This window comes from Cornus florida, unplaced genomic scaffold, assembly GCF_030987335.1.
Source record: "Cornus florida cultivar Cherokee Brave unplaced genomic scaffold, ASM3098733v1 CherokeeBrave_3.0.0_Hap2_Chr04, whole genome shotgun sequence".
Lineage (NCBI taxonomy): Eukaryota > Viridiplantae > Streptophyta > Magnoliopsida > Cornales > Cornaceae > Cornus > Cornus florida.
Genome location: NW_026775574.1, coordinates 37603741 through 37629877, shown reverse-complemented (window position 1 = coordinate 37629877; position 26137 = coordinate 37603741). Strand labels below are relative to the sequence as shown.

The 26137-nt window shown below is 37.2% G+C and overlaps 1 pseudogene; it reads left to right on the top strand.

Annotated features, from left to right (window-relative positions):
* Positions 1–9280: 9280 nt before the first annotated feature.
* The window catches only part of LOC132304910 (cinnamoyl-CoA reductase 1-like), a 34574-nt pseudogene continuing 17717 nt past the window's right edge, over positions 9281–26137 (top strand).

The following is a 26137-nucleotide window of genomic DNA, read 5'->3' as shown; positions in this document are numbered from 1 at the left end:
TTTGTCTTTTTTCCTATTTCATCTTTTAGTCATTTTTCATTTTCCCTTGCATAACCTCACTTTTTGTGCTCAGATTTGATTCTGGCTATGCATACATCCATGATATTTAATTTCCAAGACATCTACATTTTTACTTTTGCAGAAAAACATACTAAATGTTTACTTTTCTTGTAAAGGGCATGGATGCATGACTTCTTGTAATTATTCACAACTTTTGGGGTTTTAGTGTAATTAGATAAAGTAATTATTTTCCATCTTAGGGACCATTTTGTAATTTAATTTAGAAGATATTTTCAAAAAGGACCTTTTTGCAATTTTTAGAAAATATGACAAGTATCACATTCCAAAGGTGCCATTTGTTGATCTTGTGGTGAAACCACTTGGGGGCATTATCCCTTGACACATGGAGGGTGGAGATTCATCCATTTGTTGGCCTAGGATAGGAGCATATGTTGGCATGGATGGTTGACAAGTGAAGGCTTGATATTAAGTCTTCATCCATTTGTTGGCCTAGGATAGGAGCATATGTTAGCATGGATGGTTGACAAGTGTAGGCTTGATATTAAGTCTTGGAAGTTTACATAGGATGGTAACAAGTGTAGGCTTCACAATTGGTCTTGCAATTGTGTGTGTGTGTGAGGTAGTGCAAGAGCACCTAGTGAGTGGAGAACCCCATCACATTTAGCTTAGGGTTTCCTTTCATTTTATGTCATTGATCTCTTTCCTCTCAAGAACCCTAACAAAACCACCATTGAAGCAAAGCTTGGTTTAAAGCTTTAAGCTTCATTTTAGCCTCTTTCCACTCACCTTAGAACCTTGAACTTGGAATACTTTATCTTCCTCTCACTCTCCTCTACAAAACCTTAGCTTGGTTTTCCATTTTGAGCTTGGTTAAATTGGATTATAGAGATTCAATTCTCTATTGAGGTAGGGGGTGTTCTAGTTTATTTTCTAAGTGAATAAATTGATCTTGTAATGATTTACAAGTTGTATGCATATCCTATGTTAATTTAAGAAATAAATGACTAATGGTAGCTTGTATATAATTCACTTTGGACTTGATATATGGCATGGCCATGACTTGAATCTTGTTGTGTATTAATTTAACATAATTTAAATGAGCCTTTAAATCTAGAGAATTAGTTAATTTAAGTTGATTTAAATTCTACTTATTTATACCATGCTTGTATTCCAATTTGGACTTGATATATGGCATGGCCATAATTTGCTTCTTGTTATATATTAAATTGGAATCATTTGAACAACTCTTGAAATCTAGATAAATTAACTAGTTACTCTACTTAATTTCTATCTTATTGATCTAATGATTTAGTCATAATTCATAGAGCTTTATTGTGTTTTTATCACATATCATGATTTATTGCTCAACTTGTTGATTTTGGAAACTTGGGATATTATCAAGAACTTGACTAGGCTAGGACTTGGTTCTAGTATGGGAGATAGAGAGCTCCCTACATTATAGTGCGCACTAGGAAAAGGTATCCATGGGTTAATAGCCCTAAAGTGATCTCAAGAGTACGGTTTTAACCCAGGTAATGTCCAAGTATCCACTTTAATTTGATTTCGCACTTTAATTTCCAAGATGATAACTTTGTGAAATTGCATCTCATTGTGCTATGTTGAAAGTTCCAATGTCACTTTAATAGTATGGATTACATTATATTGAATTGTAAACCTTGTAATAAATTAAGCATATGCACGCTCATTCCCTACGAATAAACTTGTTTATTCACCCCGAAGTTACTGGGTGTTTTTCAGGTAAAGAAGCAATATTATGGGATGTACAACAATCTTAGACTTACTAGACTACTTGGAGCATTTTTGCTATATTAGAATATGCACTTGTAAGCATATCACACTTCATTTTGCTTATTATGACAAAATATGTATTTGTTGTTCAAACCATGTAATGTGCACTTAAGTGCACCTTTTGATACACTATGGATATGTTTGTAATGAGGCCAAGGGCCAAACATGTTTACTTTAGCACTTGTATTCATTTGGTGCAATAGTTTGCTTTAAAGGCATATTTTAACTAACTTGGAGTTTTAGCATATGAAAATCTTATAAATGAAGTATATGAGGCCATGAGCTATTGTTTTATGTTCATTCATTCATATTAAGGTTGTTGGCATACTCACACACTTGAATCTCCTTGAAAACCAAATTTAAACTTTCATTTTTGAACCTAATCATCATAGGATTCAAAGCATGGGTTGAACCTCAACACCTTTGGCATATAGCAGGCATTTTAGCAGCTTTTCGAGGTGTTTCAGTCGACCGATAGCCTATTTCGATCGACCGATGCATCAATTCGGTCTACCGAACCAACCACACTTCAAAAACAAGATTTCAAAAATATTTCTGCCAATTTAGGTTATCTAAAACTTTATTTCGATCAATCGAAACTCCTCTCATATACCTGTCTTCCAGATTTTGTTCCAGCACTGAAGTTCCGACTTCAAACGGCCATAACTTCTTCATTTCTAACCCAAATGGGGTGATTCATGAGCCTAAATTCATGAACTTGAAGTTAGATTTCTAATGATATGAACCAAGCATCAAAACTCCAACTGTAGTGAGAGTTATTGCAGTTTTAGTGACATAGAATCGTGAAAACTCTTAACCGGAGAATGCAACTTCATTCTAAATTCATATCTTTTCCGTCGGGACTCCAAATCAGGCGATTCTTGAGTCTATTTTCATTAATTTTTCATTATATTTCCAATGGCATGCTTGGTAGTACCCATTTCCATTTTCAAAAAGACCGTTTTGCCCCTAGGCTCATTCTTGCCCCTTTTTGAAACGTTGCTTCCGTATTTGTTTTCTTTAAGTTCTGTGACTTCATTGAGGGTCACATTGGTGTCTTATAGACATGTAGTATCCTTTGAGGCCTTGGTTTATCTTTTGCTTCCGCATTATGGATCCATTACTGGATTAATTAACGGGTCATCACTGACGCACCGGGTTGAAAAACTTGGGTCGTTACAACTCCAACATGAAATCACCACAACTATCCCTAAATAGAAGATTGTTTAGGTATAATTCAATTATAATTGTGAACATAATCAATACACCAAGCCAGGAACATTAAGTGATAAAATTACCTATCGAGCTGTTAAAGTATGTTGGGCACATTATATAAGAAGTTTTGTAGATATCTTTTGGTGAATATCTCAACCAACATTACCTACAAATGCACAATATATAAATGATTAAAGTAGAAAATTCAGTAAAGAGTCTTCAACCTGTATACTTTACCATCCTAATTTAACATTAAATGAATACATAATCATAAAAATGAGCTCATATGTAATAAACATTTACCAAATCTTTTAACATATAGTCAGGAGTAGGCTTATTATGCAAACATCGCTTCATTGAATCCAATATATCTATATGACTATCACAAATGTTGAAGACATACAAGCACCAATATTTCTCATTTACAAGTATTGGAAAAAAAAAAAGCTGCATATTTAAAAATATAAAAATTTAATTACTTTTACAATAATATTTTTTTGATAAAAAAAGAATAAATGGTTATGTTTCCAAATGATAAAATATTACCATATTGAATTGGCGAACTTTGTTGTCATTGACCTTCCTTATCCTTTTATACTTATTCCATATTGCTTGTATTTTAGCCTTCCTATCAACCACTTTTGAAGCTATCTTGGAAAGTTCAATTTGAAAATGCACACAATTGATAACCTATATGTGTGAAACAAATACTCATTATAGATAGAAGAATTTGTTACCCCAATCCAAGGCAGAAAGAAAAATTTGTATCCTCTACGCCTTTGTTTAGTTGGAGCATTTGGCAATAGACGTCAGCCACCTACAACGCTCACATTTAAACCATAAATTCATGCGTGTGATTGGTTTGAAAAATCAATGAACTTTAAGTGAACATACCACAGTTGATATCTAATTATTGTAAAAGATTATTCTCATATCTTTTCTTATGAGGTAAAATTCACTATAATTAAACAATAACATATTAAGTGTTTGAGCATAGAAAGTAAATAAATATAGAGAAAATAAATAATTATTTATATAATTTCTCACTCATCATTTTTGCTCTCATTCATGGCATATGTGAGGACCATCTGTCCTATTGCACTAATGGCACACAATCGGTTGACCTTTATTTCAACCCTAAGTGATCCCATATGACACCTAGGCTTTATAACACATAATAAAGGGATGCTCACTGCTTCCTGCACATCACCTTCCTCTTCTATTACTGTGGAGGTTCTTATTTCCTCCTCCATTGATGCGGGGATTTCTCCTTCCTCCTCTATGGGATCGTGTTTTGCAAAAGATTGCCAAAGTGAGTTTGCTTGTTGTGTGGGGGTTTTGTATTCCTCCTCCACTGGTATGTGGGTTTTATCTTCTTCCTCCATCGGACGGTGTTGTGCAAACAATTATGAAGGTAGGTTAGGTTGTCATATGGATGAACTGGGTTTTATAGCGAGGCTTTCTGAGGATCTTGACTCCCTACCTTGGCCTACATGGTGCCGTTGCTTCCATTTTTTAAACACTATAATAATTTCAGATGTTAACTCCTAATAATTTTTAAAAAGTTTAATAAATATATATCAGTTAATATATAAATGTAACCGTAGATTTACAAGTAATTCTGAATATGCAAATTTAACCGTATATTTAGAACCAATCATAAAAAGCCATGATTGACATGATTACCTTATAATTGGCATCTTCAGATGTATGAGTTACAAACTTTACCTCACCGCAGCCAAAACCATTATATTTACGTTTCTCCAAATTAAACCTCTCACTAATTAATTTGTTGGTCCATCCACGTAGGCATAAAATCTCAACCATCGATTTTGGGCCCGTTGACATCCACACGGTGTAGGAAGAAAATCTACAACATATAAACCATTATGATAATGGCATTATAACTATTTGAAATAAAATGATAGACACATTACAAATATTATATCTTAGAACATACCATAAGGAAGAACAAGTATCCATGTATGTATTTACAACCTTCTCTTCCTTCCTTTCCTTTATAGGACGCAATTCCTTTTCTCAACCAATCTAAAACAAACTTCCCCCCATTGTATGATTTAATAGCATCCACATTGTCAACTTCCATCAAAAACTTTTTGCTAGTTTTGTTTTTCGATATGGGTAATAGAAATGATCCGCAAGCGAAAAAGACAAAAGCCCTCTTGAAGTCATCCCCAACAGGAAGAACATCCAATTGATACACTAAGTTTGGCACTTCTATTGCACCGTTCTTTAAAAAATTGCCATTTTCTAACCAATTCATATTTTCTACAATATAATTTTGGCACATCTTCTCTTTTTCCCAAAGGTAGGCCAAACAGTTTGATCGGTATAACAATTATATATCAACCTTTGCAATACCACAAATCATTATAAAATAGGGCTATTGGTCGGGTGAGTCGAACCACTAGGACTGCTAGTTTATGGTAACTAAGATGTCTAGAATCACTTTTAGAATGATGAAAGGGTATATAGAGGTTTGTTGATTTGTCACTAAGTAACTAAAATTAGAATAAGCATAAAACAGTAAATGAAAGAAATCTAAGATGAGAGGAACTTATGTAGAGAGGACTAGGGAAGTGAATTCACCATAAACTATGTAAACATGCTTGCTTGCAAATAACTTGAGGGACAAAATATACATATAACCATGATATGTAGAAATGCAAGACAACTACAATATCTTCAAGAACTTCACACATTCAAGAATTAAGTATAAGTCATCAAAGGTTGGTATAATTCATCTATCTAAACTAAGGTATAGCATGAAATATCCTTCCTAAGCTATGAATTATCAAAGTCCTCAATTTGTGTGGTAAGTGCATAAAAAGTCAAAAGCTAAGGATAATCCATCAAAAGGGAGGCCCTAAGCTTGGACTATCAAAACTTCCATACAACATGCCATTAAGATTATTTCATATTCTCATCTCCATTCTCACTATGGAGATGTAAGCCATATAATCATGAAAACATACAATCTAAGACAAGATAATACATTTTAACACCATCATTTATTGAATTAAAGAACATTTACAACATGTGTAAGTCTCTAGAATATGAAAAGATTACATACACATTTCATTCCCCAAATCAAAACAAGATTATAGCATGCTTACAAAGAATAGCTTCATCACCTCCCTAGGATAGGGAGTTAGTTGCTTATGAACGCAAGAGAGGAAGGAGAAAAGATGAAAGCCCCCTCTATTTTCGTGCTTAGAGCTCCAAGAACACACACACCCACTTTTTTACAATATTTCTCTCTCTAAAAGGTTCCTAAAATTGAGAAAAGAGATAAAACAAGCCTCCCCCCTTTTCTTCCACAAAATCTACTTTCTATCCTCCTCCTCACGAGCTCCAACCACCCTAGAGCAATTAGGACCACAAAAATTGCAAAAGGGGACCAAAATCAGCAGGAAATCCGGAGCAGGTAACTGTCATCTGTAGATCCGTGGGCGCCCGCGGAATGCTGGCGAGCGCCCGCGAGGGTTCAAAGTTTGAGGGGAGCTACTGGCATAAACGGTGGGCGCCCGCGGTGTCTCGGCGAGGGTTCTACGGGAGCTCTATGCGGCCTCGCCAAACAAGGAAGAGAGTTGAGGAGTTGGCAGGCGCCTGCAATGATGCGGCGAGCGCCCGCGAGGCCTTGTGGCTGCAACTTCATCAAGGCTTCTTGTAAGCCTCTTTGAGCCGGAGCGTTGACGCGGTCTCCACTTTGAACACTAAGCCACGAACTCCATGCATTCGAGGACTCAAGAGGCCTGGCTCAATAGACGGTCCTCAGCAACGGGGCACCTACTTCAACAAGAATGATGTCAAAACCGCTTCTTTAATCATATTCGGGGAAACCAACCTGAAACAAGACAAAAGTACACAAGTAAAGTAAGATTGTACATTATACTTCATTAATGGACTTAACTCAAGCAAGAAAGGGCACTTGAATATGCAATATTTGGCGCTTATTACACTCCCAAACTTACATTTTGCTAGTCCCTTAGCAAAACAAAATATAGAACCTAACCAAAATGACAACATATGAAATGCCGTCAACACACATCAATCATGAAACAAGAAATTATCTACGAAGCTCAAAAATAACTTAGAACAACAGAGAATTTGGAAATAGACTCATTAAGCAAACTACCTTACATATATAAAGCCTTGATACTCAAAATGGCAAAATAAGTTTCCACTTTTGCGCACTACTCATTAAAACCTATATAAACACTTCAATTGTCATTTCTAAATGGAATTTAACTCCAACTTCAGTGAAAGTGAACCGGATTCCCAATATGCGGCTTTTACCCTCTTTTTCCAATCCCAAAAACACAAGCTTTTAAATCCTTAAATCTCCTTCTAAATGAGGTCCCCAAGGCTTAACTTTATTCACAAAACAACTTTTATTACTTAATGACGATTTTATTGATCAACTCAAAAGATCACTTACTATGGTCGTACAATGTCAAAATCCTTTAAGCTTTCTAACCAACTCATATAGCAAGTGTTAGGCCAACAACTCCCAAACCAGATGGCTTTAGGATGTTAAATGTAGAGACACTCCTAGGGCTTAATAACTCGAATTGGAAAGGCTACGAACTTTGACGAACCATATTTATTTATTTTTGAATCACCATGCAATGTCTAAGTCCTTTAAGCTTTCTAACCAACCCATGTAGCAAGTGTTACGCCAAGTGTAGAAACACTCTGAGGGCTTAATAACTCGAGTTGGAAAGGCTACGAACTCAAACTAGTCATATATTTTTTTTTTTTATGAAACTTATGCCAAAGGTATCCATTCATTAGGGTCATCAATTCAGATCAACTGAGTCCTGGTCAAGGTCAGTTGGTTCACATACCTCACAATTGAGTTTTTGGTGTGCGTATGTGCAAAGTAAATCATAAAAGAGTATGAAGTCCTGCGAAAATCTAATTGAAGTACTTATACAGACCAATATGAATCAACATGCTTATTTCAAAAAAAAAATTTATTTTCAAAAATCTCTTGGCTTCTATATGCAAAGTATTAAACACATGTTTCGATTCCAAAAGTTCCAAATTACACTATCATTGCTCCCAACAACATGATTTTATTAATTAACATGCATAAAAAATGAACAAAAATCATAAGAATGTAAGCACATGCACCCCCAAACTTGAATGCCACATTGTCCTCAATGTAAGAAGACAAAGGATAAGAAAAAAAAAAAATGGAGAGTGCCAAGAACAATAGTACCAAGTTGAGGAGGAATGGAGTGGCAGTGCAAAAATAGGCCACTTCGTGAATTCTACGAGCATACCCCCAAACTTGAATTCAAAAACCTGTCAAAAGCATCTATACAGAGCAAGAATCATATGAATCCAAAAATCACTAACGATAACTGCAATTTATTTCAAAGCTAATATCCATGCAAAGAAGCAAAATGGAATGCAGTTATAAGTTCAAAAGAAACTAGAAAATAAATGCCAAACGCGGCCCAAAAGAATTCTAAAATAGTACTACTGGAAAAGGGAAATAAAACTGAAAGCATAAAATCACTCCACCATCGGAGTGGAGGAGGAACCACCAGGTGCACCAGGCGCACGGTCAATCAATGACTGGAGCATAGCCTGTAAAATCTCTTGATTCTCCTAAGTCTTCTGGACGGCGCCATCTATGGCGTTAAAGTGCAAGTCAAATGCATCAAGACGAGCATTCAGGGCGAGATAGTCATCTCGGGTCATGACATCTAATGGCAGAGGCGCAGGGGCATCATGAACAAGCGGAGCAGAGCCATAGGGGGTGCTAGAGCACCCCAATCCAATCGCCCCCAATGCAGGCCTGACAGGACGTCTTAAGCTGCACAGTGCTAGACTTCCAAACCCCAAGGTTGAAGTCAAACACAATATTCTCTTTCGCCTCACCACGAGGTGCTCTAAATTCGACATTTTTAAGCAACCTGGTGACAAGGTAAGGAAATGGAAATGCCCAGGTGGTGGCACTGCTGGACCTCACCAAGATTAACTCATTATAAATCTTGAGAATTTAGTCCCAGACAAGCTGTGGGACGCAAAACCAGTACTCCTTTTCAGCGGCGTAGAGGGCTTTCAAAAAATTGCCCTTACGCTTGGAGTGGCCTGGCACGGGAAGGACATTCTTGGCCAAGACCAAATCAAGAAACTATAGCCGGCATGGTAAAAAGGATATATTAGTGCTTGTGGTTCGATTGTCGATGAATTGGCCATGGTAAATCTCCCCCATAATGTCAAACAAGGTCATGTTGGGAGGAGCAACATAGAGAGGCAAGCCCGCCTTATCCACGGGAGATTCCAATGGGCAGTCCATAGCCATAGCATGGTCATCAAGGGTGAATTCAAAAACCTCGTCATCAATGGTGGTTTTAATGACATCAGGTTCCGCACATGAATGGAACAGATTTGCATCGAACAAACGAACCACAAGCGGGTAGTAGGCATGAGCGCGTGGTTTGAAGAGCGATGCGAGGTCACGTGCCCACAATTCGCGGACTGACTATGCAGTTTCCTAATTGTGTTCAAAATCATTGGCAATGTTGAATTTTGCTTCCAGGACAATTGGCCATTCGACCCAATTTGGAGTTGGAAGCACATTAGAAGGTCCCTCGGATGATCGAGCACGCTTGGAAGCCACTTTGGGAGCCCTTGGAAGGAAGAAAATTGGTTCAGGACTTTTTACAAACACCTGGCATGCATAAGAATTGGGAAGAGGGACAAAATGAGGTTCGAAACCTAAAAACCCAAAAATTTCAACCTGTAAAGGACATGTAATCATCATCCAACAATCTCCAATCCTTCAATAATAGATTCCCAACCTCCATTGATCATGAAATCAAAGAAAAAACAAGAGGAGAGAACTTACCCAATGGAGGAACCAAAAAAAACTTTGCTTGGTGATGGAGGATCTTGAGGATGAGAAGGAGATGGAAGGAGGAAGGATGGGTAGGATGGATGAAGATGGGAAATGGAAAGAGAGAGAGAGTGAAAGGTTTTAGGTTGGAAAAAGGTTGGGGGAGAGGGTTAAGAAGGAGAGGGAGAGGGTATGATTTAAAATGGGCTTGAAAGCCCATTTTAAATGCATCAGCGACGGCGGCGGGCGCCCGCGGAACGTCCGACCCGAATCTTACTTTGGTGGGCGCTCGCGGTGGCTCGTTGGGCACTCGCGGGGCTTCCTCAAATGTTGCCTTGTGCAGCATTTTGCAGCCTGCAAGGGCCGGGATGAGATCAAAGCTAACCTAAACATGGACTAAAAGCACTCTAAGGCCCTAGTACGCGTGAAGCATTGCCGGAGCAAGATTAGGCGCTCAAAGTCAGAAGTGACAGCCATGAGATCCAAATACTATTTGAATTTTTGGATTTGGACAAGACAAATGCCTAAATAACCATGAATAATTCCAGACGTGGTACGGAAACCTGAAAACGACTATGAAAACCAAATGTGACCATGGAATGCAAGACGAGACAATTCCGGAAAAGTGCACATTGTGGTTAAACTTAGTGAATTCCCAGAAAATTCCAGGCAATTGACACTTGGAAGAGGGAAGCTTGGAAGATGGAAGAATTTCTTCCCATGAATGCTAAATTAAATGTCAATAGCTAGACAAACTAGGATTGGCATGGCACACTAGTCCTTGTAAATTTGGTCCATTAATAGGATTTTCTCAACTTTTCGGATACTTTTCGGATAGGGACTATGCCATCGACGTAAGGCTTAAGCCGTTGGCCGTTAACCTTGAAGAGAGATCCATTGGTAGGATCTTGGAGTTCGACTGCACCATGTGGAAAGACGGTGGTGATGACATATGGACCATCCTACCAAGAACGGAGTTTACCAGGAAAGAGTCTCAATCTAGAATTGAAAAGCCAAACTTTTTGTCTAGGGGCAAAAGACTTTTTAACAATGTGCTTGTCATGAAAAGCTTAGACTTTGCCTTATAGATTTTGGCACTTTCATACGCATCATTGCGAAGTTCCTTAAGTTCATTGAGCTGCAATTTGCGAGTAGAACCGGCTTATTTGAGGTCAAAGTTGAGCCTTTTTATAGCCCAATAAGCACGGTGCTCTAGTTCGACGGGAAGGTGATAGGCTTTGCCAAAGACAAATCAATATGGGGACATGCCAATTGGTGTCTTATAATCTGTCCGGTAAGCCCAAAGCGCATCGTTTAGTCTCAATGATCAATCTTTGCAGTCCGGTCGAACCATTTTTTCTAGGATATGCTTAATCTCCCGATTAGATACTTCCACTTGACCACTCGTTTGAGGATGGTAAGGTGTGGCAACTTGATGAATGATAGAGTACTTGGAGAGGATGGATTTAAGGTAACAATTTCGGAAATGAGATCCACCGTCACTGATGATTGCTCTGGGCATACCAAAACGACTAAAAATGTTGGATTGAATGAACTGGATCATGACTTTATGATCATCAGTTTTGGTAGCCTCGGCTTCAATCCATTTGGAAACATAATCCACAGCTACAAGGATATACTCACAGCCATAAGAAAATGGAAATGGTCCCATGAAGTCGATCCCCTACACATCGAAAATTTCAATAATAAGGATGGGAATGAGGGGCATCATGTCTCTCCTAGACATGGATCCGGGCTTTTGGCAACACTCACAAGATTTACAAAAATTGTAAGCATCTCGAAACAAGGATGGCCAATAAAATCCGCTTTGAAGGACTTTGTCAGCGGTTTTTTTAGCACTAAAGTGTCCCCCACAAGCAAGAGTGTGGCAGAAATTTAGGACACTTGTGGTTTTATTGTCAGGAACGCAGCTCCAGATGATTTGATCCGGGCAGTACTTGAACAATTCCGGATCTTCCCAAAAAAAATGCTTAACTTGGGAGAAGAAACGGTCTCTTTCTTGTTTTGACCAATTGGAGGGAATTTTGCCTACCGCAAGGTAGTTAACAATGTCCGTAAACCAAGGGAGATTTGAATGGGAAATCTGAAATAGTTGCTCATCCGAAAAAGAATCCCTGACTGTAGCAAATTCAGAAGATTTTTTAATAAGTAGACGAGAGAGATGGTCTGCGACAACATTGTCTGTCCCTTTCTTGTCCCAGATCTCATTGTCAAACTCTTAAAGTAAGAGTACCCATCGAATTAGGTGGGGTTTGGTCTCTTTTTTCGCGAGCAAATGCCTAAGAGCGGCATGATCCGAAAAGACAATGACCTTGGATCGAAGAAGATAGGAATGGATTTTATCCAAGGCATACACCACGGCCAACAATTCTTTTTCAGTGGTAGTGTAATTTAACTGAGCATCAAAGAGAGTCTTGCTCACATAATAGATAGCATGTGGAAGCTTGTCCACACGCTGGCCCAAAACCGCACCTAATGCATAATTGGATGCATCACACATGATCTCAAATGGAAGAAACCAATTAGGCGGTTTCATGATTGGGGCGGATGAGAGAAGAGTGCAAAGTTTCACGAAAGCTTCCATACAAGCTTTATCAAAATTAAACAGAATATCTTTGGCAAGAAGATTACACAAGGGCCGAGAGATTTTGCTAAAATCTTTGATGAAACGACGATAGAAACCGGCATGTCCAAGGAAGGAACGGATTTGACGGACCGAGTTTGGAGGAGGGAGGTTGGAGATTAACTCAACTTTGGCTTTGTCAACCTCAATCCCCCTTTTTGAAATGACATATCCTAAAACAATGCCTTCTTGGACCATAAAGTGACTTTTCTCCCAACTTAGAATGAGATTGGTTTCCTTACACCTTTGAAGTACAAGAGATAGATTATGGAGACATGAGTCAAAGAAGGATCCAAAGACGAAAAAACATCTATGAACACCTCTAAGAATTTTTCAACCATATCCGAAAATATGGACATCATGCATCTTTGGAATATGACCGGAGCATTGCATAGCCCAAAAGGCATGCGCCTATATGCAAAGGTTCCGAAGGGGCATGTGATTGTGGTCTTCTCTTGATCTTACGGATCAATTGCCACTTGGTTATAGCCGGAATAACCATCAAGGAAAATGATCAATAGGATTTGGCCGGCTAACCTCTCTAGGATTTGATCAATGAATAGGAGTGGAAAATGATCCTTCTTAGTGGTAGAGTTAAGTTTCCGGTAGTCAATGCACACACGCCACCCGGTGGTGGTGCGTTGTGGCACGAGCTCTCCCGTAGAATTTTTAACGATGGTGAGGCTGGATTTCTTGGCAACAACTTGAGTACGGCTCACCCACTTGCTATCAGAGATGGGGTAGATGATTCATGCATCTAGTAGCTTGATCACTTCTTTCATGACCACTTCCTTCATGTTGGGATTCAACCGGCGCTGCACCTCTCTAGAAGGTTTAGCGTCCTCCTCCATATAGATGCGATGCATACAAATAGAAGGATCGATTCCTTTCAAATCAGCCACCGCCCAGCCAATAGCTTCTTTATGCTCTTGAAGCACCGCTAAAAGGCTATTTTCTTGGTCTTGTAAACGGTTCGATGCAATGATAACTGGAAAAGTTTGATTAACACCAAGAAACATATACTTGAGGTGGGCCGGGAGTGGCTTTAACTCAAGTTGTGGTGGAGATTTCAATGAAGGGACCGGAGGAGTAGTAGAGAGTTGAGGAAGTGGTTCTTTTGGCATCTTCCAAGGAGGAAAATCCATGATTGCACCTATGTCAAGCAACGAATTTACTTTTTGGATGGCTTGATCAATATCAAAGTTCGAGAGGTCAAAATGAGACATACAAGTTTCCAAAGGGTCTTTGCTTAGAATGAATGGGAGAGATTCTTCACCCACCTCATTGACCACATCAATAAGGAAACAATCATCCTCTTCGGAAGGATGTTGAGTGACATGGAAAATGTGGAGTTTGACTTGCATATTTCCAAAGGCAATATCCATCACCCCGGTTCGGCAATTAATTGAAGCGTTAGCCGTAGCTAAAAATGGCCTACCGAGGATCACGGGAATATGCTTCTTTGGGTCATGGACCGGTTCCGTGTCAAGAACCACAAAGTCTACTGGGAAGTAGAATTTGTCCACTTTGATAATGATATCCTCAAGAATGCCCCATGGGTGCTTGACTGATCTGTCGGCAAGCTGCAAGACCACGGAGGTTGGCTTTAAATCCCCCAAACCTAGTTGCAAGTAAACTGAATATGGAATCAAATTTACACTAGCTCCTAAGTCAAGGAGGGCCCTCTCTATCTTGTTGTCGCCAATGACACACGAGATAGTTGGGACGCCCGGATCCTTATACTTTGGAGGAGCACTGTGTTGAATGATTACACTCACATTTTCAGTTAATCTTACCTTCTTTGGTAAATGATTTTTGGAAGTGCGCTTTTGAGTGCACAAATCTTTAAGAAATTTTGCATAGGGAGGGATTTGCTTTATAGCATCCAAGAGAGGCAAGTTGATCTTTACTTGCTTGAAAACTTCCCACATGTCTTGAATTTTGCAATTCTTGTTCCCAAAATGTGTCGACTCTTGGAGACGTTGAGGAAACGGAGCCTTAGGCTCATAAGAAGTCTCCACATTTGGGTTGACAAACTTGGAATTTTCAACATTAGACTTTGGATTTTCTAAAGTGAACTTTGGATTAGAAGAGAGAAGATTTGGATTTTTGGAAGGAAGGGTTGTTCCATCTTTCTCTCCATCAACCTTGTTGTCCACAACTCGACCACTCCGAAAGGTAGTGATTGCTTGGACTTGTTCATGAGTTGGCCCACTCGAAAGAGATGTTTCGTCAATCACATGAATCCCTCTAGGATTCTCAAGTGGTTGAGCGGGAAGCTTCCCTTTATCTTTTTGAAGGAGCTGGTTCATTGAAGTGGCTATTTGCCCCACTTGATTCTCAAGTTTAACAATAGACTGAGTATGAGAATAGACCATTTGGAAAGTGGGTTACAATGATGTCAATAGTTGCTTATTGGATTCCATCATTTGCTTGTTTAGAGATTCCATCATTTGCTTATTTGCAGCCAAAATCTCATCAGTTGGGAACACAGGAGGTTGTTTAGAGACATTTGGATTATACGGAGGACGGTAGCTTGACGAGGCCTGAAATGGCCTATTTTGAAATTGAGAAGAGGGCTGATTTGATGCCCTTGATTTTGAAATTGTGAATTTTGTGAGGCTTGTTACCTCCACGAGAAATTTAGATGATCTCTCCATCCCGGATTGTAGGTATTAGAATATGGATTATTTCTAGGCCTTGAGAACATCACATTTGCATGCTCTTGATTGGGATTAGGAAATTGTTCCGGTGTGGGACAATCTTCCGAGAGATAGAAAGGACTAGTGCATGATGTACACACCATACTAGCTGAATTTTGAGATAGGGAAGGAGATAGATGTGGTGTCATCAATTGATAGAATTTATAAGCTATGGCATCCACTTGAGATGATTTTTCCCTCATTATCTTCGGTTGACAAGGGTTAGTGTTCTTGGCATTGGTTGAGGTTGGACCCTTACGAGAATTGTGTTATAATGAATTCTCACTCAGATTCTTTAGTAAGGTCCACGCCTCATCCGCACTTTTAGACATGAACATCCCTCCACATGATGAGTCAACCATGAATCTATGGGTGTCGGTCAAACCAGCATAGAAAGCTTGCACCAATTGCCATTTTGGAATTAGGTGGTGCGGACATTTCCTAAGGAGGTCTTGTAGTCTTTCCCAAGTCTCATGGAGTTGTTCCCCATCGCTTTGTGAAAAGCTAAGAATAGAATGCCTCATTAGATTGGTCTTACTCACTGGATAATATTTTTTTAAGAATTCTTGTTGCAATTGAGCCCATGTAGTGATGGAATTTGCAATAAGGGAGTTCAACCAATATTTTGCCTTATCCTTTAAGGAGAATAGGAAGAGATGCAAATGGAGAGCATTGTCAAGGAAGCCCCTCAGCTTGATGGTAAAACATATTTCGAGGAATTCATCAAGGTGCTTATAGGGGTCCTCATTTTCAAAGCCATGAAAAGATGAAAGCATTTGGATGATGCTAGATTTGATTTCATATTAAGCGGCCTTAATATTTGGCATCACTTTGCAAGAAGGAGAAGCATAAGTGGTAGGGATGAAATGGTCCCGAAGAGTCATAGGAACTACGTTTGGAATTTCAGCTCTATTGTTATGGATTATTTCATTTCCGACATCTCCAACATTTTCAACCATTGTGTTAAATTCAGTTTCAAGTTCTCTTATGCTAGTAGATTCCCTAAGGTTTCTTCTAAGAGTTCTATCAAGTGAATTTATGTCAACTGGCGAGTCAAGAATTGGTAAGGAAAGTGACCTACGGCCAAACATCAACAACACATAGCACAATCAAGACAATAATTCATCACCATCAACTCCACATGCGATGTTCCCTTTCTCCTCAATTATCAAGATAGAAATGTAAATGGCCACAAAAATGACCGATGCTTGCAATTGAAAAGAACAATAAGTAGCCTCGACAAGGGCTTCACAACTTAACTAAATCGAATTTAACACATGCAAGATATTCACAACTTTGAAACTAGAGCTTCGAAAACTTACCTGAAGTCGTCTAGACTAACAAATTTGCTAGCTTTCCTCAGCAAGCCTTGAATATCTAGAATCTCATAAACACTTAAAATGTCACAATAATCAAAACCACGCAAGAAAATATTCACAAGACACAATATGCACAATCAAACCAAAGGTAATCCTCAAACCTCGGTTGCAAAACCGTTTGCAGCCCCCGCAACGGCGCCAAAAATTGATCGGTATGACAATTATACATCAACCTTTGCAATAGCACAAATCATTGTAAATTGGTCAGGTAAGTCGAACCATTGGGACTGCTAGTTTATGGCAACTAAGATGTCTAGAATCACTTTTAGAATGATGAAAGGGTATATAGAGGTTTGTTGGTTTGTCACTAAGTAACTAAAATTAGAATGTGCATAAAACAGTAAATGAAAGGAATCTAAGATGAGAGGAACTTATGTAGAGAGGGCTAGGGAAGTGAATTCACCACCAACTATGTAAACATGCTTGCTTGCAAATAACTTGGGGGACAAAATATACATGTAACCATGATATGTAGAAATGCAAGACAACTACAATATCTTCAAAAAGTTCACACATTCAAGAATTAAGTATAATTCATCAAAAGTTGGTATAATTCATCTATCTAAACTTGTGTATAGCATGAAATATCCTTCCTAAGCTATGAATTATCAAAGTCCTCAATTTGTGTGGTAAGTGCACATGAAGTCAAAAGCTAAGGATAATCCATCAAAAGGGAGGCCCTAAGCTTGGACTATCAAAACTTCCATACAACATGCCATTAAAATCATTTCATATTCTCATCTCCATTCTCACTATGGAGATGTAAGCCATATAATCATGAAAACATACAATCTAAGACAAGATAGTACATTTAACACCATCATTTATTGAATTAAAGAACATTTACAACATGTGTAAGTCTCTAGAATATGAAAAGATTACATACACACTTCATTCCCCAAATCAAAACAAGATTATAGCATGCTTACAAAGAATGGCTTCATTACCTCCCTAGGATAGGGAGTTAGTTGCTCATGGATGCAAGAGAGGAAGGAGAAAAGATGAAAGCCCCCTCCATTTTTCGTGCTTAGAGCTCCAAGAACACATAAACCCACTTTTTTACAATATTTCTCTCTCTAAAAGCTTCCTAAAATTGAGACAAGAGATAAAACAAGCCTCCCCCCTTTTCTACCACAAAATCTACTTTCTATCCTCCTCTTCACGAGCTCCAACCACCCTAGAGCAATTAGGACCACAAAAATTGCAAAAGGGGACCAAAATCAGCAGGAAATCTGGAGTAGGTAACTGTCATCTGCAGATCCGCGGGCGCCCACGGGCGTTTAAAGTCTGAGGGGAGCTACTGGCATAAAAGGCGGGGGCCCGTGGTGGCGCGGCGGGCGCCCGCGGTGTCTCGGCGGGGGCTCTACGGGAGCTCTATGAGGCCTCGCCAAACAAAGCAAAAAGTTGAGGAGTTGGTGGGCGCCCGCGGTAGCGCAGCGGGCGCCCGAGGTCTTGTGGCTGCAACTTTATCAATGTTTCTTGTAAACCTCTTTAAGCCGAAGCGTTAACGCGGTCTCCACTTTGAACACTAAGCCACGAACTCCATGGATACGAGGACTCAAGAGGCCTGGCCCAAAAGATAGTCCTCAGCAACGGCGCACCTACTTCAACAAGAATGATGTCAAAACCTCTTCTTTAATCATATTCGGGGAAACCGACCTGAAACGAGATAAAAGTACACAAGTAAAGTAAGACTGTACATTATACTTCATTAATGGACCTAACTCAAGCAAGAAAGGGCGCTTGAATATGCAATATTCGGCGCTTATCACACCTCTTCAACGTTACTTGGCGTAACAAGGATCTGATTGCCAAATTCAAGGGTGAGATGGGATGTTCTAGGATTAAAGTGTTTAACCAACCATAAGCATAGGTTGCGCTTCAAATTGGTACACTCAATGTCTAAAAGGGACCCAAACCCAATCTCTTATACGGCCACCTTTTTTACCTCACTTAAATTGCATACCGCTTCCTTGAATCTACTTGGAGAACACTGGGTATTCAACATCTAGAAATAAATTACCAACACAGACACATTGATACAAAAAGGAAGGATAAAACACATATATGGACATATTTCAATTAAATAGAACAAGGTTAGACTGCATTTTATGTTACTAGTGATGAAACAGGCTTAAATATCACGAGCATTGGGTGACTCCTTCTGGTGAATTCAACATTAAGAAAAGGGAGTTAAACATAAAATTTTCAAAATCAATTATGTTAATCCATTACATAACAGTCTAACTTAAATACCAATTTACACTTCTACAGATTACAAGTTAAAAATATTCACTCTGAAATCTGCTAGCTTACACAGGTACTTGGGAGTACTCATATATTTCTAATTCATTAATTCAATACACATTCCTTAGAATTAATCCGAATAAGCACGTTAATGATAGGTAAAACACACTTATAGGAAGCATATATAAAGCATCACCTAACCCAATAGAACAAATAAAAGGAAAAAAAAAAAACATATGGATAATTATATAGCTACAGAAACATTAAGAAGTGAGAAAAATTTCACCATGGTCATTACCCAAGAAAAAAAAAAAAACAAAAAAAACTAGGACATTTAAAGTTCAAACACACAATCAATTACCAATTAAACACCCAAATTGAACTGACCCACAAATAAACATAATTAGAGAAAAAAACACATTAATATAAACAAAACTCTTCAATTCCACAAATCTAAATCTTTAAACATTTTCAAAGTGAAAGCATAATTGAATTATAAGAAGAAGTTTCTTCAGATGAGTCTCAAAATCATTATTTAAACTTGGCCTTAACTGGTCTTATTTTGAGCCTTAGCCATTTCATTTGTTGTTTTGCTTCTATTGGTTTCCAAGTGAGCCTCTAAAACTGATCGGGGTTAGTTGGGTCTGTCTATCTTTTTCACTTGTACAATTTCTTAACTAGGATTTTTATTTATTTATTTATTTTCTTTTAAATCATTAATTGTTTAAAATTTATCTTGAGCGTAATTTTAACTAACTAAAGTCACTAAATTTCAGTTGGTAAAATTCAACTTAATTCACAGTATATATTTCAAAATTGAATATAAATTCTACAAGAAGAATAAACATCCCTAACGATCATCCTATTAAATCTTTCCCCTAACTCTATAGAAAATAAGGAGAAGGGCATTTTAGACAACACAAGCTTTAAACAGTAAAAATTCATGTGCCATGTCATCTTTTAGGTCAAACACATTTTTTTGAAAATATAGGACTTTGACTCAATCAATGAGTAAATATGGGCCCTTAAGCCCATTTATATGTAAAAATCCCTAATAATTAAAGGATCGGACAACTATTAAGGAGGGCTCTGGTTAATTGGTGGAGAAATTTTTTTGGATAGAAGGAGATGGTGAGAATATAGTTTTGTAGCTAGTAAGTAAAGGCGACTTTTGTTTATATTTGTTCATGGCTTGAGCAATTACCAATGCTAATAAGCAAATATATTATATCTCTGTGTCTTGTTTGATTGTCATTAGTTATAGAAAACCACATTACATTACAAGAAAAGGAATTATCTTTGAAATGTACCTTCTTCTTTTTTTGGCAAAACATGGAATAAAATCACTTCACAATAGAGAGGCATTCGGTAGTTTGACATCACATCTCACTTTGTTTTAGCATCACAACTTTGTTTGGTATAAAGAACTGATAATAATCCAATATAATATATGTAGTCCAAGTCATTTGTTGATGGGTTCTATTTGGCAACTTAGTTTGCATGTTATAGTTTAGAATAGACATCATTCGACAGTTTGATGAAAAAGTCAGTTATGGTAATGCACATCACATCACAACATAGAGCCATCTTTGTTTTATATATTATGGGTTACCCTAAACTGAATTAATTTGTCATGCAGGACCAATATTTTCTTAATTAACATCATTGATGAAAGGAATTAGTTGTTCCCCACTAAATGTCTCCCTCTGATCTTTGTACCAAAGAACACACACAAATACAAAATTGATGTAATCGGCACTAGCGTGAATGATTTCTTTTGTCCAGATGATTGAGTTGATAGATGAATGTGTCAGAACCAAATTAAACAGATTGAAATATGTAGAAGTGTTTTTAAGTATTAATATGTCTAAAAATAATTAAAAATTCTTAATTCAAGAACTATAGTTCGAACTATATTGAACTATTTATAATGTCTAAAATCTTGATTCAATGGAGCTATAGTTTGAAGTAATTTTGAATTATCTTTATTATATAAATTTGATACCAATTGAAACATGTAAATTACCTTAAATTGTAAACTCTGAGTGTCAAAGTTCAAGCACACAATCAATTGAGCAAATTACTGAAACTAAAAGGTGCTCAAAACGGGTAGGGGGAGATCCACCCAAAACGGGTGTGGATGTGTGTGTGTGAGAGAGAGAAAGACAGAAAGGGAGAACTTACCAGTTCACAGAAGCACAATGACCTAAACGAAGGGGGAGATCCACCTAAAGGAAGTGGATAAATGGGGATGCTGTTTCGTTGGGTTACAGAGATGGGGAGAGAAAGGGCGCATAAAAGAGGGTTAGGGCTATGCTTAAATCACTGTTAGAGAGAGGGGGAGAGGGAGAGAGGGCTCTGCACGAATAAGATTATGAGTGAGGGCTGATTGTTGTTATAGAGGGTTGATCGTTCTGCACGAAAGTGAGGGTTAAGGTCGATCGTTGTTACAGAGAGGAGGAGAGAGAGAGGCTCTGCACAAAAGTGAGGGTGAGGACTGATTTCTGTTACATATAGGGGCAGAGAGAGAGGGCTACATGAATGGGATTATGAAAGAGCATTAGGGCTGCAATAAGGTAAATGTATTAAAATATGGAGAAGGGCATTTTAGGGAACACAGAAAATATGGAGAATGACATTTTAGTCAACACAAACTTTAAACAGTAAAAATTCATGTGCCATGTCATCTTTCAGGTCAAACACATTTTTTTTGAAAATATAGGACTTTGACTCAATCAATGAGTCAATATGGGCCCCTAAGCCCATTTATATGTAAAAATCCCTTTTTTAGTGGGTACTCGCACATATATGCCTTTATTGAGACTTGAATCCTTAATCCCTCCTTGAAAAGTAATGACTTCAATATTACCGGGTATTGAAATGACCATTGAAATTGAAAAATTATATGTTTCATATGACATTTAAGATATAAATAACCTTGTACCAATATGCCATGAGATAATTAATAATATATTAAAAATAATTAATTAAATATGCAACTCGATATTTAATTAAACTTGCAGAATAATGTATTAAAATAATAATAATAAATAAAGAACTTGGACTGAGGCTAGTATTGTCTTTAAGACAATTTACGCCCCACGTGGTGCTGACGGACTCTGTGGCGCTTGTCTCTAAGGATACAACAGTCTACTTCCACTAGTACCAGCACTACAAACTTGTGGATATGGCGAACCTCCTCTGTGTAATACTCTCTCTGACTCAAAAATGTATCTCTCCTACATAAAGAATGAATTGGGCTCTATCCGAACCATTTAGCTCAGACCAATTGCAATATGGCTCATTGCTATAGTTATTTAGTCTAATTGTTCAAACCATTTGACCATATGGCTTGAACCCACACCCACTTGGGTTGGGTTCATGTTGAGAGAGGGAAAGAGAATGGAAAAATGAATGAATTAAAATGATAGCTGCCTGGGGTATTTATAGATAAAGGTGGTGTCTCTTGAATTGGTCATGTCTCTTCATAGACAAAAGTGGTGTTCGCTGGATTGGTTGCGTCTCTTCACCCCACTAGTACATCTCACCTTTCCAAATTAAGTGACTTTTACCTATTTAATAGTCATATCTTGTGTTTTGTAAACTTGCATGTTCACCATCAGTTACGATGGTTGATGGGTTGCACTACACAGCACTTCGCAAAAGTTATGGTAGACATTTTAGTTCACACACACCACCAAACTATTGTGCAGACTACGCACCATCACCATAAAAATACGTTAAAATATTGATCGAGTTTTTCATTAAAGGATACATTGTTGCAAGCACCTAGCCTTCATAGGTTTGGCCTACAACTGCCATACTTTAATATATATGACTCTGGTATAATCACGTTGCAACAATATATAGTTAACATTCACATGTTGCAGTCTAATGTGATATACATAGACACGTTCTAGGCAAGTTACATTCACACACCTTTCTAACAATCCCCCACATGAATGGAAATTGGCTGCTAAAGTGCAAATGATAATGCAGATACTAGAGAGAGGATAGTCAAAAAGTTACTGCATTAGGATAGATAGCTTTTGGCCTTGAACCTTCCCTAGTGTATTACTATTGGATTTACTGGCTAACCAGTGAACGTGATGTCTTAAATTGTTCAGCAATTTATGTATACCAAGACAATAGCAAACACATAGTACTTTTCCTCATTGAGTTGGTTCTCATTGTTATGTTAATTTTGGCCCTGAACAACTCTTGGTATTCATGATTGCTCTAGAAAACTTAGCCTTTATAGTTCTTATAAAGTGACCCCACTTCACACTCATATCGGTCAATTCTTATTAAGAGTATCATATCATACCCCACTTGAATTTTCAAAGTATAAGAGTCATTAAAAACATAACTTATCATAATCCTTGCTGTAGGTGGCACTATCTTATCATAGAAATGGGCAAAAGATTTATATCTTCCCAATGCTTCGGGTGAGTCACTCATAATTTATGTTGTCCCTTTGACCCTAGATCTTGGGATCTCTAGTCATCTAGGTTGGTTTTCCATTAAGATAACTCGTTACCGTTCGGCTTTAACCCCATTCCCCTCGATGATCTGTACAATTGCTCTCTAGTACAACCCTCAATTTTATATGTGGCCACACGGTTGTATATAGAAATATTATACTCTGCAGAGATTTCCCCAATTGAGAGCAAATGTATACTTTGTGCCATAAAATTGCTTATTATTAGCAATATTCTTTTCTTTAGTGGCACATGTGTAAACTTACTTTGAAATGTCCTCTAGGTTTGATATATTCAAAGTTTTTTACTTTGATTATCTTAAAAGACATACAACTACACCTTTAATATTAAAGACATATCCACTCTTGGATTTAAAATCTTTAATATACAACATCCAGATTACATCACTGTTATACCTCCAGTATAACTGGATACCTCGATCAATGCAAAATTTGACTTAGGGTGTATCTCAATTACCATATTTATTGTTTTTCAGTGATCGTATCCTAAATTAAAAGTGAGCAATTAATCACAGTTATTAATATGTCTTGCAATCTCAACCAATGATATACTTTGACTAGTATTTATATTTGATGTTTACATCTACAAAAATTAGCTAGGCTTTTGTTATCATAACTAGTATTATCTCAATCTCACTCTATTGAGAATATACTATGTTACCAGATATTAAATCTTTAGTATCAAATATATTAATTAGTATATCATTAATTTTTTTTTTTAAGGCATACAATGTCTTATGCATCACATTTATGTCATTGTCTTGGTACTAGCTTTAATCCACTCAAGGACGTATAAGATTGTAGACTTAACTTTCAAGCTGCAACAATGAAGTCCTCTAATTGTCCCATTAAATATTTTCCTCACAGGAAGCAAGATGCATTACTGTTATAACCAATATTATAAATGATTTTTGGTTTTATAGAAAATCTCATAGGATTAAGAATCACCACATTTATAAGTATTTCTTATATGATGAGGTAACTTGTAGAAAATTTCATCTATGGATAATATCCCTCCACAACATTGGAATAATTCTGAAATTTTATTTATGATGTATTTATCATGGTTTTCTAACTCTTGAAAAACAATATACTAAATACTTCACTTCATCTACCTTTCCAAGGTTCTATATATTTGTTTCTCAACAAACATGCATAACAGTCTCTAGTGCATATGTACTCACTTTATCTCTAGCTTATTCATATAATAATTCACTAAGATTTCTATGAATTAATGCCAGAGATATTAATTAGATTGGGCTCTAATTAATATTTGCTTTTACATTTCACATAGTTATGACTTGAGTTATTATATTTAGGTTTATGTTAAGTATATCATATTAACACGTTATAACATTTCATATGTCACACATCACATAACTCAATCATTTAAGCAAATAACTCACTTATTATTTAAGTTTTGGATACATCACCACATAGTGAGCACTCACTTCTCAGCTACCATTACTAGTTAAAAGTGAGTTCTTAGCTATCATTACTACCTTAGATTAAGCACACTCTTCTCATATCTCACTACTAGGTTATGACGAGCACCCACTTCTCTGTTATTACAACTAGCTTGAAGTTAAGTTTGCTCAGCTATTAATTAGAGTAGCTCTTAACTTTAGTACACCCTTATCTAAGTTATTTATATTGATAATAGAGGAATTTTTTTGGAAAATATTATAAAAAACTACTACTTTACAAGTAGTATTATTCCCTCTTACAAGAGAAGATATGACGTATAACTCATATAGCTTATAACTAAAATGGTTAATCATCATTCTCTTGTTTTTTTACCAAGTTGAGAGTTAGAACCAGCTATCAGATTTTCATCTTCCTCTTAGGTTCTGTGCACCTCATTAATCATTTTTAGCTTATAGCTAAACTAACTAGTTTACAGTTCAGTAACATTTTAGCTTTTAGCTAAATTGTACATTATAGCTAACTAACTTGACTTAACTTGTCTCAGTATACTAGCTTAGTGTATCCAGAACATTTTCCATTAAACTCTTTAGAGAAAATCTTCTCTTATTCAACCCATTCACAGCTATACATATCTTAGACACCAGTACTCTAGATATTTTTTCCTTAACTATTTGGATAATTGACATAGCAATACTAGTCAATTTTTTTTTTTTTTTTGTATTAAATACACAAACCAGTCATGAACTCATATAAAATTAATAATATCACACATTAAATAAACTATATTGTAAAATTGAATTACTAATTAGCACACTAAGTAATTCAACTACATAGTTCAATATTATATCACATAATTAATCTAGGAAATACTAATATTTAGGAGAAGACTTTGCTTCCTTAAAGCTTTGTGGATCATTTTCCAATAAGCATGTTACAAAATTAGGACCACGAGATTTAGACATTCTAGCCCTCTTGCTACATCTAAGCTCATTCTTATTTTCATTGTATGATTTATGTACAATAAAATGATATGTACTACTATTATGAGCACAACCTATCACAGGTTTTATGTAACGATCCACTCCACCAAATGGTATGATATTATCTGCTTTGAGCCCGATTTCACATGGTTTTGTTCTTGGGTTTTATCCCAAAAGGCCACATACTCATTGGAGATAACATCACCATATAAAACCACTTCACCTTTCCCTAACCTAGGCGATGTGGGACTGTGCGCCTGTAGTTCGTCCAGTGTGTTAGCTTATAAGTGCATCTTGCACCCACCCACAAGGTCGCCATATTTTAGGTCCCACT